The 14,327-nt window shown below is 38.0% G+C and overlaps 1 long non-coding RNA gene across 1 annotated transcript in view; it reads right to left on the bottom strand.

The window, feature by feature from the left end:
• The window catches only part of LOC109395805 (uncharacterized), a 426,818-nt gene that overhangs the window by 195,490 nt on the left and 217,001 nt on the right, over positions 1–14,327 (bottom strand). The gene's annotated exons all lie outside the window — the stretch shown is intronic.

Genomic DNA, 14,327 nt, shown 5'->3' with positions numbered 1-14,327 from the left:
AGGATAGACAAGTACATCAGGGAAATAGACTGTGAACAGTCTCACACATATGGGACTTGATTTAATTATGGATCTAAATAAAGTTCTAGAATATATCCTAGGAAAGCATTTTCATGACTTTGGAGAAGGCAACAATTTTTTAACAGGACACAGGTAGCACGAACCATAAAGAAAAAGATTGATGAATTAGGTTACATCAAAATTAAACACCTCTGTTCATCAAAAGAGATATTTAAAAGGCAAGCCATAGATTAGGAAAAGTTATTTGCAGGATAAGTACAATCTGCAAAGACCTTATATGAAAGGACTCCTGTCCCCCAAAAAGAAGATATTAGGAAAAAAAAGGGGGGGGCACAAAATTTGAACAGGCGCTTTCCGAATGAGGATATCTAAATGTCAATAAACTTTTGAAAGTGTTGAACTTTATTCATTACCAAGGAATTGCAAATTTAGACCACAATGAAATACGACTATGTAACTGCAGAATGACAATATTAAAAGCTGACAATGCCAATGACTGATGAAGCTGAGGAACAACTACAACATTCACATCATTGGAAGGAAATAGAAATTTGAAAATTGTTCAGCAGTATTTACAAAAACCACACACACACATAACCCATTATTTTCAGGCCTATGTATTTGCCCAACAGAAATACATACATATTTAGGCACCAAAAGACATGTGGACAATGGTCCTAACAGCACAATTTAAATAATCAAACAACCTAAACACCCATCAGCAGAACAGATAAATTGGGGTGTATTCATGCAACGAGGACCACGCAACAACGGGAATGAATGCAGCACAGCCACATGCAACAACATGGATGCGTTTCACAAATGTAAATACCAAGCCATTCCCGAAAGAGTACCTAAGATGTGACTCCATTCATTTAAAGGTCAAAAACAGGAAAAACGAGTAGTGATGGCAGAAAGAACTGCTGGTTCTGGGCATGGGAGGGTTTCGAGAATGCTAATAATGTTTTATTCTGATCTGAGCAGTGGTGAAACAGGTATGTTCACTTTTTGAAAATCAATTGAGCTATACATTTGGACCTTCTCAATATGTATGTTATTTTTCGAATATATGGTGTTTCATTTACCATCGATCTTACACAAAATACATATAGGCACAGTCACATAGAGACAGAAAATGATTTTAAACCTTATACTGAATTCACATGCTAAAAAATAAAATCCTTATCAAATTAGCAATATCCACAACATAAACAAATGAACAATACTGAAAAAGATGCCTTTACATCATACTTTTTATGTCTGTATATGACAAATTGCCCTTTTTAGGATTCACCCCCTAGTTTCTTGTTATTTCATATTGAATAAAATCATTAAAATAGATGTCAGCTCTCATAGACCTGAAGAAATATGACCAACTTTCCCAGACATGGGGAAGAGAAATGAATAGAACCAAACACTCTTTCCTTTTTTAACAAACGAGCTTTAGCTATTACAAAAATACAAGTCATGCCTGGCCTAGGCTGGTATCCATGTCAACTTAGTAGCTTTGCATTAAACACCATTGTTTTCAATTCATCGCTAAAACATTAAATAAGGGAGACTCCCAAAGACACCTTCTTTGAAATGTTCCAAGAAGGGGAAAAACTGGTTTTCATTTAAGTTAATTTTTAATAAATAAATGATTACTAGGAGATCTGTGAGCTCATCTCACCTCCATTGCTATTGGGTTGTTGGAAAAGTCATGACGTATTTTTTTCTGTTCTTAGTTGCAAAAATGCGTCATGACTTTCCGGCAACCCAATAGATCACTTTAACCAGTCATTTACCCTTTGGGCAGCTCATCATCTATAAAATGCAGGAATTGATAAGGTCCCACTTAGCCAGAGCATTATACGTATAAAGCAAATATTGGTGAAGCTACAGTTTCTACTCCGGAGAATGGATTATCTTAGCCAACACTAACTCTGCACAGAATACACAGAATGATTCTGTTCATCAATAATCCTGAAATATGTATCACTCATAACCTCAGGGTCATAATAATTACTAATTTATGACACCAATTTAGTGACACCGATTTTGAAAGTGTCTCTTCTTTCTTTTACTATTTAACAGTATTCTTTAATAAAAATCCTATATACATTCATTGCAAATCTAGAAGAAGTACTACGGTGTCCCTAGTACAGAACAAATCAGCAATCCTGTTTTAATTTTCTTCAAAACATTTAAAACTTTGATTATGGACATGCCAAATTGGAGTACATTTTTCTTTCATTCAGTTAAGAGAATGGACATAGAGCAGATCGCTCAGAACTCAGCACTTTGCAACATTTTTTACTGTGAATGTTCAATACAGTTTGATATTTATAACATTAATAATTAATGATGATTAGCAAGTGGTTGTTTTACAGCCAGAACATAGAATTGTGCTAGAAATCTTTGGTATTCTACCTCTGTCCGAAAGACTGTGTGAAGTTACAGAACCTTTTTTTTCATTGCATTTTTAGAGAAAGACAACACAAATAATATTCCCAGAGATATACTGGGTCTCTCACATATCCCTGATAATACGGATAAGAAATCTGCAGGATACTTGCAAACAAACAAAATGGTGGGAAGAAAACAAATCAATGGGATATCCAGGAGACAGAAGTCAATACACACAAGTTACTGTCAGGAGCTGGTTTATCTCGGTAACAAGCAGCAACATTAAAGGAACCTGTTGCTGTTAGAACCTGGAGATCACCAAGGTGAGCGAGTTCAAGGTGGAGTTCTGTGAAGGATAACCTGTTTCACCAGTAAACAAAGTGCCTCAGAGGGGCTCTCTGACCCACTGGGATGCTACTTGCGAACACACAGAATGATAGATTCATTACTCAGTTTTCTCTCGAGTTAGAACGTCTGTGGTAATGTAGTGTGCTATGCTCCCCAAAGTGTGGAGAACAGCATTAGGTAATGAAGCCAGGGCAAAATGCTAAAGCAAGTGAAATCATATTACTACCCATACTTTTCAGCCCAAAATATTTCTGGTGTTAATATTAGAATGACCTTAAAAATTCTCAGGGAATAAAAAATTTAGAACTGAAAATATCTTTGTGGCAAATATCCAGATAAGTAAAATGTGTTGCTCAAGGTCAGAAAGCCAGATTTTTTTTTTTAAGCCAGGAATAGAACCTGTTATCAAAACAGGCACAGCTCGGTAGTCTTCACCTCCAAGTGGCCAGTAGACAATAAACAAATAGACTAATGACACATACAGGGACTGACAATTAAGTTCCAGAACTTGTTGCAACAAAGATGCTAACCCTTTTTTGATATCAGAGGGATTATTCATTATGAATTTCTACCAACTGGACAGTTAAGCAACTTTACTATTTAGAAGTGCTGAAAAGGCTGCGTGAAAAAGTTAGATGACCTGAACTTTTCACCAAACAATTCATGGCTCTTGCATCACGACAATGCACCAGCTCACATGGCACTGTCTGTGAGAAAGTTTTTAGCCAGTACACAAATAACTGTATTGGAACACCCTCCCTATTCGCCTGATCTGGCCCCCAATGACTTCTTTCTTTACCTGAAGATCAAGGAAATATTGAAAGAAAGACATTTCGATGACCTTCAGGACATCAAGGGTAACACAACGACAGCTCTGATGGCCATTGCAGAAAAAGAGTTCCAAAATTGCTTTGAAGGGTGGACTAGGCGCTGGTTTCGGTGCATAGCTTCCCAAGGGGAGTTCTTCGAAGGTGACTATAGTGATATTCAGCAGTGAGGTATGTCACACTTTTTCTAGGAGGAGTTCATGAACTTAATTGTCAGACGTCGTATATTTTCCAGATACTTAAGAGACTTTCTTCATATTATTACATATGGGCAGGCAGGGTTACATCACAAACCCTAACCAAAGGAGTAACACATAAAAAGGTATGTGTGTGAAACAGTGCATGTGCATGTGTGTGTGTGTGTGTGTGTGTGTGTGTGTGTGTGTAGAGAGAGAGGTATATATTACATATATGTATATGTAAGTATATAGAAAGATACAATAAATGTATATATATGAAAAGATTTTATGTGTAATGAAAGAAGGTACTATGTGTGAATGTGTGTGTGTACACACACACGTACAAACACAGGTATATAATACATATATGTATATGTATTGATCTATATAAAGGTACATGTGTGTGATGTGTATATGTATGTGTGTATATGTATGTGCATATCTACACACCTATAAATACATAGTCCCATTACACATACACTCCCAGTGCACCCCCAGTGCTGTGCCCGCCCCTCAACCATAAGGTCAGCAAACCATATCCCACGAAAAGAAGCAGAGTTGGGGCCGTTATCAAGAGAGGCAAAAAAGGGAAGCTTTTGATATTCTTTCCAAAGATCTAAGGAACTTGCCTGACAGGAGACTGGCGCTGCTATAACACTGTCCTGCTAGGACGAACAATGTCCCCAGGTGAATCCAGGTGGTTCCAACTTCTCTAGGTCAATCACGAATATCACTGAGACTCCATATCTGGCTTCCATGATACTTAAAAGACAGGTAATCCCCACGTTATATAAATCCTGCAGAGCGAAGAGAGAGGCGAGGAAGATTCCGAGGTCTAACTAAACTATGAAATCCTCACCACAAAAGGAGATCGTAAAAATGTTCTGAAATGGAAAAGTTTGTAGGAAATTGTGCTAATAGTTAAAAATATTAAGTTACCATGAAGATGTAAAAGCGTATTAAGGAGAGTGGAGAGGGATCAAAAGCACCCCAAGGCACGCTGGAAAGTCTGCTGATCCCGACATCCGCGTCCGAAGCTGGCTGCCCAATACAGCTCCTGCCTATTCTTTAAACCACTTCCTTCAAAACCTGCCCAGCAGAATTCATACCCCACCTTCAACCTAATGTTCTTCACGCTTTCTCCGACTGCTCTTTCCCTTTTATTCATTCAAGAGTGACATTAAAGTTAGAGTGTTCTATTTAAAATTATGTTTAAAAATGCAAATGATATGGTGGGAAATAGATAAGTAATTAAGGATACTTTTCCTTGACTCATCAGGATAATTGCCTCAATAATGCCCTCCACAAAATATACATAGGCTGCACCTTAGTAAAACTGTATCTTATTATTAAATCACTTACGAGAACCCACAGATCCAGTTTGAACCCTCCAGATTTTGGTAAATGACACAACCACAAATCAAACTAGTTTAAGCGCAATAAGGTAAAATGGTGGCTCAGGTAGCTAGGTAATCCAGGGGTACCTCTGGCTATGGGCACAGCAGATCCAGGGGATCAAAGGATGATCAGCACGCCCTCTTTTTCCACATTAGGGCTCTGCTACCACAGTGTTCTCAGGAGGGCTCTATCCACATTGCGACTTCCCACCTAGAGCTTCTCAGCTTAGCAACCCAGTGGAGAGAAAGCACCTGTTTCCAGAAGTTCCCACAAAATATGCCGGAACGGGTGCTCCCTCAGCATGACCCAGTGTGGGCCCTGCGACCATCCCTGGCATAGCACGTGAAGTTTCTCTTTGGCCCAATCTGGGTTTTCATGCCTTTTGGAGTCAGAAGGTGAACTGAGGCCACCCCCAAACCATGTAGACACAGAAATCTGGTTCTCTCCCCAGGAGACAGAATGAATGCTGGTCAGGCGGCAAGGAACAGAAATGTCTACAACCAGGACACACACCCAAGAAGCAACAGAAGGACCTCGTGAAAACACCTATGATACATGGAATATTCCCAAAGACAGTGTTTTAAGAAGGCGTCGATACACTTTGTACTATGCATGACCATTGCTACAACTTTTAATACCTTACCGATAAAGATGGCATCTTCTAACATGAGTATCAACTTTACATGCCGATTGGAAAATTATAATGTTACTGTCTTTTTAACAGGAGGCCAAGGAACTAGAGGATCAGAAACATTATAAATATTTCTTCATAAGAACTATTAAACTTTTTAATTGAAAATTCTTCATGGTTAAAAATAATCATTTGCATTCAGTCATTTTTTAAAAAACAGATTGGTTCATATGGTTTCAGTGTTGCATTTAAGCAACATCTATAGCTTTTTTTCATGGCTATTTACAGAGATCTTGAACTTCTTGTAAAATCTGCTACCATAGTAATCTCAGCAAATAATTAGCTCCTCAGGGAAAATCCAACACTTCATAACTTCTTGTTGAAACAGAAAATAGCCCTTAGTTCTTCTTCCTAAGTTATGACACATTTACTACTTGTACACTGATGCCCACTACATTTGTAAGAAAAACTGAGTTTTTTCTTAGAAATGCTTTCAGACATTGTATCCACCTCTTCAAAATATTCAAGGATGAAAAACAATTTCATTTTAAGTAGGCTATTAACAGCTTTAGAAATATTAATACGAATATACCACAGATTTTACAGCCTTGCAAATTATTTTAAAAATGAAAAGCCAGCTCTGTCCTTTTCCCCCCTATTTCACAATACCCCATGGCTACAAACAGACAAATTAAGTGCAAAGAACATTCTTTCTACTCACTTGGGGCAAGTGACTATTTTCAAGCTAAGACAATTAAATGTATCTCTAAATAGTTCATAAATAATGTAAAATATAAATACTGAAATCATATATATGTGTGTGTGTGTGTTGTTTATGTATATTGTGTTAAGGTTTTAAAGAAATGTAATAGATGCCAAAAATAGAGCAAAATAAACAAAGATGAAGCACAAGGAAAATAGGTGTATGAAAGCAAGCTGAAGCCAAGAATTAAGTTTGTACTCAATATGAGTCCATGAAGTTTACTTGCTAAATGTGGTGTTAACCTGGGTACTTTAGTTTTAAACCTCCTGAAGTGAACAATTATAGGTTATCCTGACACCAAAGAAAACAGTGATCAGCAAAAGGACACCCTAAGCTGTAGACAAAGGATGTGTCTGTAAACAACAGAACCTGGCAAACTGAGTGTATATTATAGTTTAAATATATTCACCTGATAATTAAGTTCGCGAACTCACCCTAGAAAAGGTGCTACATACCTCATTGCTGAATATCACTACAGTCGCCTTCGAAGAACTCCCCTTGGGAAGCTATGCACTGATGCCAGCGCCTAGTCCATCCTAGCAATTTTGGAACTCTTTTTCTGGAATGGCCCTCAGAGCTGTCACTGTATTACCCTTGATGTCCTGAATATCATCGAAATGTCTTCCTTTCAAATTTCCTTTATTTTGGGGTAAAGAAAGAAGTCACTGGGGGCCAGGTCAGGTGAGTAGAGAGGGTGTTCCAATACAGTTATTTGTTTACTGCTAAAAACTCCCTCACAGACAGTGCCATGTGAGCTGGTGAATTGTGATGCAAGAGCCATGAATTGTTCGCAAAAAAGTTTAGGTCATCTAACTTTTGCACACAGCCTTTTCAGCACTTCCAAATAGTAAACTTGGTTAACTGCTTGTCCAGTTGGTACAAATTCATAATTAATAACTCCTCTGATATCAAAAAAGCTTAGCAACATCATTTTGACTCTTGATTTGGACTGATGGAACTTTTTAGGTCATGGAGAATTGGCTGACTTCCATTGTGCACATTGACGCTTTGTTTCAGGGTCGGATGGTACACCCATGTTTCATCACCAGTGATAACACAGCATAAAACATCATCTTGCCTCTCCAAAAGGTCTCGGCAAACTTCAACTCTCCTTTGCTTTTGTTCATCGGTAAGGTCCTTCGGGACCATTTTTGCACAGACCTTTCTCATGCCAGGATTTTCAGTTAAGATTTTCCTGTTTCTCTATCAATGTTTACTGGGTCTGCTATGCTTCTCACAGTCAGCCGATGATTTTGACGCACAATTCGACGAATTTTTGCAATGTTTTAATCAGTTCTGCTCATTACTGGCCGCCCTGACCTCTCTTCATCAGTGACGCGTCCTCTCCCCTCAGAAAAACCTTTAATCCATTTGTACGCTGCCGTTTTCTTCATGGCATTGTCCCCATCAACTTGGACTAACATGTCCCTGATTTCACTTCCACTCTTGCCAAGTTTAATGTTTGTTTGTCACTCTAATTCAAGACATTCTCGCGATGGCATACAAAAACACGCAATAATGAACGTCACTCAGCAAGACACCCACACGTCGACATGAACACAGCTGTGAGACACAGATACACCAGGGTTATGAAACCTTCCCAAGCTGTTTGTACAGTGCTGCCAATGTAAGCGCACGGTGGCAAGTTCGCAAACTTAATTATGTAATATGACAGACCTCATATTACACTTTATACCTATATAACCTATCAGGAAATATATATATAGAGAGAGAGAGAAAGGCAGAGACAGAGATAAAGAGTAGGAAACACATATGATAATGTTTATATCTTAGTTTGATTAACTTCTGAAGATAAATTAACCATAAGGCTCTCCTCCAAGTTATTTATATGGTTCTCAGTAGTTATGCCTAGAAATATTATGTTGAAAATAACACAAAGGGTCAAGGTTCAGAGATGTACATATCATGTACTGTGATTCTAGACTTAACAACATCAAAAGCATCTAAGACTATGGTGATGGTCTTTTAAACATTGTACAAGGAAAGGCTTTTTGTTTGGTATAGACTAGAGTCTCCTATACACCAGAATGACTCTTACATAGCTCAATGAGATCTTATTGCAAAGCGGCTAAATGACAAGCTCTGGCAAGAAGGGTTCAACATTTGAAAATCAACCAATATAATCTATCACATCAACGGGCTAAAAAAAGTCACATAATCATATCAATAGATGCATAAAAAGCATTTGGCAAAATCCATCACTTATTCATGATTAAAACTCTCAGGAAACCAAGAATAAAGGGGAACTTCTTCAACTTGATAAGGAATATCTACAAAAACCCTAAAGCTAACATCATGGTGAGATCATTTAATGCGGGGAAGTCAAAGCTTTCCAACTCAGATCAGGTGCAGGGCAAGGCCGTCCCCTCACCACTCCTTTTCAGCATCACCCTGGGACTTCTAGCTAATGCAATAAGACAAGAAGAGAGAAGGTAGAGAGACTAGGAAGGAAGAAATAAAACTGTCTATGATTGCAGATAACATGACTGTCTACATAGAAAATCTGAAAGAATTGACAGAAAAACTCCTGGAACTAAAAAAAACGGTTATAGCAAGGTTGCAGGATTCAAGGTTCATATACAAAAATTAAACATTTTCCTATATACCAGCATGAACAAGTGGAATTTGAAATTTAAAATGCAGTAACACTTCTATTAACATCCCAAAAAGGAAATACTTAGGTATACATCTAACAAAATATGTAGAAGACCTACACAAGATAGAAAAAAACTATAGTGTATATAGGGTTTGGTAATATTTGCAGGTTCAAGCATCCATTGGGGGGCTTGAAAGGTATCCCCCATGGATAAAGGTAGCTACACTAATGCAGTTAACAGTGCACATCCTAGAAAGAGCACATCTGGTTTTTAACACTAGTTCTATGGCTACCAGTACCTTGGGCAAATTCTCTACATCTCAGTATTTCATTTATAAGAGAGGGTCACTAATACCACCTCATAGGATTATTGAGAGACTTGAAAGAAAGAAATTACATGTAAAATGCTTGCTCCTGAGTTAGGGTTCGCTAATAATTATTAATTATTACCCAGGAATAATTTAAAGGATATTAATAGCTTCAAGACTGGTGATGGTTGTACAGCTCTGTAAATATACTAAAAGTCATTATATTATATACTAAACAAAAGACTATTGCTGGTTTAAAAAAGATCTATACATGAAAAAAACAACAAATCTCTGATAAAATAAATCAAAGAATAAAAAAAAGGAATGGAGAGATAATTCATGTTCATGGGTAGGAAGACTCAATATTGTCAAGATGTCAGTTCTTCCCAAATTTATCTAGAGACTCAGTGTAATCCCAATCAAAAAGCTAGTAATTTATTTTGTAGATATTGACAAATTGAGTCTAAAGTTTATATGGAGAGGCAAAGACCCAGAATGACTAACACAATATTGAAAGAGAACAAAGTTGAAAGACTGATATCACCCTACTTCAAGGCTTACTATAAAGCTAGAGTAATAAAGCTAGAGTAATCAGTATTGATGAAAGAAGAGATAGATCAATGGAATAGAATAAAGAGCCCAGAAATAGACGCACATCAATATATTCAACTGCTCTTGACAAAGGAATAAAAAGTAAGATAATGGAGAAAAGATAGTCTCTTCAACAAATTGTGCAGGAACAACTTGTATCACAGGCAAAAAGAAGAAAAAAATTAGTCACAGACCTCTCACCCTTCACAAAAATTAACTCAAAATGAATTACAGACCTAAATATAAAACACAAAACTACAAATCTAGGAGATAACATAAGGGAATTCTAGATGATCAGATGATCTTGGGGTATGGCAGTGCCTTTTTAGATACAACACCAAAGGCAGATTCATGAAAAAAATAATTGATTAGCTTGTCTTCATTAAAATCAAAACTGTATGCTCCACCAAGGACATCATCAAGGGAATGAGAAGACAAGCCACAGAGTAGGAGAGAATATATGCAAGAGACACATCTGAGAAAGACACATCTGATGGCCTTCAGTAGGTGAGTGGATACACACACTGTGTGGTCCATCCAGGTAATGGAATATGATTCAGAACTAAAGAGAAATGAGCTACCAAGCCACAAAAAGACACGGAGGAAACATAAACGCATATGACTAAGTGAAAAAAGCCAACCTGAAAAGGATACATATGGTATGATTCCAACTAGGTGACATTTTGGAAAAGGCAAAACTATGGAGACAGTAAAAAGATTGGTGGTTGCCAGGGGCTGTGAGGAGGAGGGATGAACAGACAGAACACAGAACATTTTTAGGGCAGTGAAAACAGTCTGGTTGATGCCATAATGATAGATCCATGTCATTATACATTTGTTAGAACCCTTAGAATGTGCATCACCAAGAGTGAACAGTAATGTAACCTATGGACTCGGGGTGAAAATGACATGTCAGTGTAGGTTCACTGGTTTTTACAAATGTACCATCTGGTGGAATGTTGACAGTGGGGGAGGCTGTGCACGTGTCTCCAGGGGGCATATGGGAAATCTCTGTACATCCCTCTCAATTTTGCTGTGAACCAAAAACTGCTCTAAAACTTGAACACATTTTTTTTTAAAGCAAACTCTGGAAATAGCAGACTTAAGGTGGAATCTCATCAATACCACTTACTGCCTGATGTGAACCAGTATCTTAAACTGTCTTAGCTTCCTCATCTTCTAATAAGGGTAAGAATAAAATTTATTGCACAGATTTGTAGTAAGATCAAATAAAGAACTGGAAAGGGTTCAGGCACAAAGCCAGGATGGTATCTCCACCACCAGTATCATCTGTCTTCATCATCACCATGACCATCCCCATTATTATCTATGGAATCTCATTTCCAAAAGAACCAGCAGAACTTATCACTCAGCCTCTCTGCCTGCTATCCTCCAGCATCAGCTCCAAAGATAGTACTCCTACCTGGAGTACAAATAAGCATCCTATGTCGATCCTTCACAAATGTCCAAGTGCCACTCAAACCATTGAGTCAGCTCCGGTAGAAACAGAACTGACAAAATAAGAATTAAGTCAATTGTATTTATCTATCTTTCAAAGTCACCAATTCGAAGTTCTTCACACTGGCATTTGTTATAAGCTCACGACTTTATTGATTCTGATCAACTCGAGCCAGAGTGAGCTTATATTTGTTCTCCTACAAACCCCCTTTTTAGCATGTGCTAACATTGTAGTTTGAGGAGGCTAAAATGGCTTATTCTAAAGAGTGATCTTTACGTGGTAGGACAAGATGGTTAAAATCAGGGATGTGAAGCACTGGGCATAAGAGAGATGGCAAGTCAGGCTCAGGGCCTGGAAGTCCCTTGATTGATGGACGGAGGAGACAGGGACACACACCACGGGTAAGGAAAATGACAGGTGCATTAAGCTGTTGCTAAGAGAAAGGATTAAGACTCAACAACACAGTTTCAAGAAAAAGAAAAGGTAATAAAAGATGGAAATGGAAAACTACTCACCTTAAAGTGCTAGTGTGTGGGAACGTGAATTAATGCCTCTGGGATCAAAGAGGCACTCACGGTTGTATAGTTATTTTATTTCAGGGACTTGGCCAAAATGCCCTGAGTGAATCAAGAGAATGCATCTTTAATCCTAGATACACTTAATATTTTTTTTTGCTTAATACATTTTTTATTAAGGAATATGGCAGTGTTTCAAGCAAATTTTACCCCAAAAAAGTATAATTTAAAATAAAAAGTATGGCAACGTTGAGTTATAAAAAAATGATTGCTCTAACTTTGCTACCAAATTGTGGCAAGAGAAGACTATTAAACATGTGAAATGTACCTCAGATTGAAGTGTGAAGAATTACAACCACATCAAAAAGTACATTTTAAATTGTTGTAATGAACACACATTAATGATGAGACAAAAATTGTTGTTCACTTCTGAAAGACCACCAGACTGAATATTTAAGTATTATTTCAAACCCTATTTTTATGAAGTGCATCAAAATGTTCAGAAAGATTATTTGTAAATAATGCAACAGCATTTTAAAGCCAGGAAGAAAACTACAGATTGGCTCACTTTTCCGATCTCCTATTATTAGTTCAATAATAGGCTTACCTAAAAATCTTTCTCATCTCTTATCCTGACTCACTAAAAGCACATTTTGAAAAATGAAAAACCTATAGAGCTTTTTATTTTGTATTAAGGATCATCCACATATCTACATCAACAGGCTATGACAGCTCTGAGCCTGGATATGACAGCCTTTGCATTGTTCTAACACGCTGCCCAGCCTGTTGGCAGAACAATCGCTAAAATCAGCAGGAAGGAAGATCAATCAGTGAAAACAGAAGTGCAAATTTAATTCCAGGACCTGGGAATACCAAGTTACTTTCATATTCTTGGCACTGAATACTTTAAAAAAATCTTAACACTTAAAAAAATGTGAGTGTAATTGACTAAAGAAGCATATGTTTCATGAAGGCGTGATCATTTCTGTCTCATTAGGTGCCTGCAAATGTTCGACTAATATTTACTGAGCACCTACTATACCCGGGCACCTTCTGGGTGCTAATAGTTACAGAAGTGAATAATACAAACACCAAAGATCACTGCTGCTCTGGTGATTTTAAAAAGAAAACAAATGAAAAATAACCCAAATCACTGCACAGCATGGTCAGTGCTACAGGGCTACGGAAGCTGTTACAGAAAATGATTGGGTCGTGGGTGCTCATGCAGCTTCTGTAGGCAGGGAAGGTCTAGAAAAGCTTCTCCAAGCTGAGACCTAAAGGGCAAGAGTGAGGCTGCGATGGGTATAACTACACACACACAATTTCAGGCAGAAGATACAGCACTTTTCTAAGCACTCTGGCAAATGTAAGCTTGCGTTTAGGGGATTAGAAATATAATAACAGGGCAACTGTGTCTGGAACCCATATAGCAGGGAAGAGGGCGGTGGCGAGGAGGACAGAGAGCAGTGAGCCAAGAGGGGAAATTCAGGCTATATTCTAAGAATATTGGGATGCAGAAGTGGAAGTAGGGAGTATCAATTAGGAGCCAGCAATAATCTAGTCTAGAAATGATGGATTAGGATGAGAAGAGAAAAATGGAGAGACGAAGCCAAATCAGAATGTACGTTGAAAGCTAGATCTTAGATGAGCAGCTTCCGGACTGGGTAAGATTAGGGGACGACAGAGAGGGGCTGTGTTTTTGGCTCCTGCCATTAACACAGATGGGTAAGACGGCAAAACAGACCCGAGTGGGAGGAGTTTTGTTTTAGTCCTTATTTCTTTTCTGCTGCGGCTATCAGCTAACACTCAGCCTGTATCCACAGCCAGGTGAAGATGCTGGCAGGATAAACTGGACATCTATGATGTGTTCAAATGCTTGCTTCCAGCCCAGGGTCACTTTACAGCTCAACCCGTGAAGTGATTTTGCCAAATTATAGATACGCTTCTGTCTACCGATAGGTGCCCAGATATGTCTGCTCTTTCACACCATCTGCCCTCCAAATGGAAGTTGTATTTAATTGACTATTATTATTAGAATTGAGCAACCTAAATCAACCCTTAAAATCAAAGCCATAAGAGAGTTTCACCTCTTCATTGGGATGATGGGGTCTGCACTGTATTTTTATTTTAATACTTCATTCCTACCCATAAAATGTTAGCCCCCAACACAGACACAGAGAGTATACATGAAGTTACTTTTGCTTTTCTGCTTAGTTCTCTTTAAGGGTTCTAAGGAATTCCCTAACATCTCTGAGCTTCAGTTTCCTTAGATGTAAAACTGA

Source organism: Hipposideros armiger, unplaced genomic scaffold, assembly GCF_001890085.2.
Source record: "Hipposideros armiger isolate ML-2016 unplaced genomic scaffold, ASM189008v1 scaffold_483, whole genome shotgun sequence".
NCBI lineage: Eukaryota > Metazoa > Chordata > Mammalia > Chiroptera > Hipposideridae > Hipposideros > Hipposideros armiger.
This window is presented reverse-complemented; position numbering and strand designations above follow the sequence as displayed.